At 39.0% G+C, this 3,537-nt stretch overlaps 1 long non-coding RNA gene across 1 annotated transcript; it reads left to right on the top strand.

Annotated features, from left to right (window-relative positions):
- Positions 1 to 1,773: 1,773 nt before the first annotated feature.
- LOC139832017 (uncharacterized) lies at positions 1,774 to 3,153 on the top strand. The gene is made up of 2 exons (XR_011746472.1): positions 1,774 to 1,843; positions 2,935 to 3,153. It is a non-coding gene; the product is annotated as an uncharacterized lncRNA (long non-coding RNA).
- The last annotated feature ends 384 nt before the right edge of the window (positions 3,154 to 3,537 follow it).

Below are 3,537 nucleotides of genomic sequence, written 5' to 3'. Positions count from 1 at the left end.
CCAGCCGGACCGAGCGGCCCAGCAACAGCCCGACCGGACCGACCCAGCCAGCCACCGACCGGCCGCCGCCACCATCGAAGGAAGGACCTGGCTGGTGCCAAAAATTCGTGCGTTTTAAACTTATCTCTACTTAAACATAGTTTTCTTGAGCTACACAACTCCGAATTCAGATCCGTTTGTTTCTACGCGTTCCTAACTTCGAGGCCCACCTTTTTCACCGACCTATGGCCTATATAAAACCACCAACACGTCGCAGTTTCGTTTTCCCTTTCCTCCTCTCGAAATCCTAGATCAACGAATCTTAACTCGTTGTTGTGACCCCCTAAACCACTTCAAATCGCTTTGGGCTCTACACGAAAGTTGTAGATCTCGTCGAGGTCTTTCAATCCCGATCAATCTCATCTTTTTTCGTCCACCATACACGGATAATTTCGCATCGCAAGGCGTCAGGTCTGACAAAGGGAATCTTCAATTAGTTCGTGCTCGTTCCACGAAATCCAAATTCCGTTGGTGAGTATGTAGATCTGATCATCCTCTACAACTTTCATGTTGAAAGTTTTTCGATCTGAAGTACCAATTTGTCGCTCATCTACAGATCTATTTCGAGTCAATCGGAGCCAAATCGAGTTTCAAAACGATCTCGAATCGTCATGACTTCAACACGGAAGTTGTTCCTCTTGTCAAGATCTTTCCATTGCCGCGAGTCTCACCTTGTTTCGTTCACCGAGCAAGGAGAAAGACGGGTTACGATTCAGATCTTATAAGGTATAACCCAGATCTTGTCAAACTAATTATACCATTGTGAAAAGTAATTTGTTCGTTAAATAGATCTATTAATTCTATACAACTTTGATGTAGAAAGTTTTTCCATCTGAGTAAATTTTTCTGTCAACCTTTATGACATCAGCATAGTCAACTCAGTCGGTCAAAGTCAAACTATATTCAACGGTACAGTCAGCGGTACAGTCAGCAGTCAACTGTACAGTCATCAGTCAACTATACAGTCAGCAGTACAGTCAGCGTCTCAGTCAAACTCGGTCAAACTCATTTTAAATGTAAATTTTAAATATCAGATTATGTGTCCAACTTAGAAATTCATTATAAAATTATCCAGAGGTCCAAAATTTGCAAACTTTATATCGTTGAAAAGCTTATAACATGCAGAATCCAAATATGAAAGAATACTGTATATGTTATGTATTAGTTTTCGAATCATAATTCAAATGATTTAATTAATCCTTTTCACTATAAAAATTATATAAAATAATCTACTGGTCCAAATTTAACAAATTTGTACTTTCTGGAATCCTCAGATCATGTACTTCAACTTGGTATAGGAGTTGTGCAACTTTGACACGTGCACAAACTTGCTTTAGTAAAATCTATACAAATCAGTAATTTAACGATAATTCAAATTCCATAAATTATTTTTGAATAATTCCAGTTGGTCTAATCTTGTACTACTGTAACCCATCCAGGGAAGTCAAGTTTATATTTTACTAAACATAAATCTTGCGGTAGCTAATTAATAAGGTTGTATATGTAAAATAGACACTCGATTAATGGTTTTTCTAAATCAAATTAAATGTCCAGAATACTTTATTAACATTGCACATATCGGAGAACACCTAATACAACACTTACACACTACATATCTTGTGAAAGTAATCGGTGCATATCATGCATGCATGCATGTCTATGATTGTTCATATCGAATGTTTGTTTATTTTTGTTGTTGTTGTTGAATGGTATGTTTATGTTGTGCTATATTCTATGTTATAGTTTGTACGGAGAGTAACGTATTTTGATTAAGAGAAGTGAACGCGCTTCGACTACCAAAAAGGCAAGTGACACTCAAATCCTACTTATTTTATATATGCATTAGTGTTTTGAAACTAGTATGCATGGTAGGATTTTGTTTTCAAAAGAAAAGTATTATGCTATGCTTAGCAAACCCTAGTAGTGTGTAGCTACTCCTGAACCTATTGATAGGATACTTTATTTCTGCTCCGCAACATCAAATGCCAAATACTGTTTCATTGTTTCGATTGTGATGGTTTGAAAAGTAAAAATTAACAACCTTAATGAATCACCTGGGTGGATTGTTTGAGTGGTGGGCGGCTGCTCAGGGCTCCGATCCCTGGGGATGGACTAGTGGATGGGTGGGTGCCTGGGAGTGCGCAGTTGAATAGTGGTTGCCCTAGACTGCACCTCTGGTTTTCACCAGGGGATCGTGCGGGGGTTTATTATCGTTAATGGTTTTAAGCCTGTGGGTTTCACTTGTGGATCGCCACCCAGGATTAAAGAGATTATTATGTCGTCCATGTTTTAGTTAGCTTCCAGTGCAGCCTTATGGTATTATGGGCTCTGCCGGGATTAAGTAGGTTGTGAGGTTCAACTTGTTTGATAGACAAGAAGATGTGGCTGCAGCCAAATGGGTACGAGTCTATGCTAGTATGGTTGAAACCTCCTTCCGAAAGATCTTGTCTCATTCTTCTCTTGGGAAGGGTGGGTCGTAAGGTGAAAGTGCACAACCTCTCGAGAGTTAAACCTAAGATCTTAGCCGTGTCCCCGGTTATGGACAATTTGAGCTTCTAGGCAGGGAATGTACGGAGGAATCTCATCACCCTTTTTGAATGTATTTAAAATTTGATCAACCTTGTAAAACTCATGGGAGATGTAACCATGTGATTATTCTAAAACCCATGGAGGATTTATCCATGGTGTGATTTCATAATGTCATTCAAAGATTTTCAAAAATGTTTTGTTTTAAATAAAATGTAGGGTAAAATTGGCTTTATGCAATTTGCCTAAACTCCACTAGCCAAATATCATGTAGATAGTCATGCCCAAAACAGCCACCATATAAGTGTCATTTGCCAGTACATCATTGTACTGACCTCCATTCGTGGGGCTGCATATTCAAACGTGCAGGATTTTCTGAGGAGAAGTACGTGGTAGGATCTCGAGTCTACATTCCAACATGACTGCCTGTGGCACATGAAGATGATGAAGGCTCATTGATGATTTACTTTCCGCTGTGTTTATTCTGAGCTAGTCCATGTGACTATGCAAATTGTAAGGTTTTATTGTACCCTCTGGATCAACGATGTAGTAATTTGATACTATTGCAATGATTACTATATTTTGTAATGTGTGTGCTATCAGTGATCCCGGGAATAGCACTATACACAGGTATCTTGCCTTTATTAAAAGGTAGGGTGCTACAGAATGGTATCAGAGCATAGTGTTGCCTGTAGGATCGAGACCCTAGGTTTGGATTAGAAATAGGAAGTCCCTAGGCTGAAAAATTTGTCTAATCCTATTTAAAAAAAATGTTTGGATTTTGAATTTCTGGTATTCTCATCTATTCCATCTTCAAAATTGTTTTCCGCTCACTTTAGATGACCCCCTTATCAAACTATCAACAAGGACCGATGAAGACCGTGTGCCTGAAGTGAGGAACTGATGCTTCATGTGATATTCTTCGACTCTGCAAGAAGTGTTTTCATGGAAGACCAATGAAGATTTGAAGAA

Source organism: Lolium perenne, chromosome 6 (genome assembly GCF_019359855.2).
Source record: "Lolium perenne isolate Kyuss_39 chromosome 6, Kyuss_2.0, whole genome shotgun sequence".
Classification (NCBI taxonomy): Eukaryota; Viridiplantae; Streptophyta; class Magnoliopsida; order Poales; family Poaceae; genus Lolium; species Lolium perenne.
The sequence above is the reverse complement of the archived record's forward strand: the minus strand, read 5'-3'. Positions and strand labels throughout refer to the sequence as shown.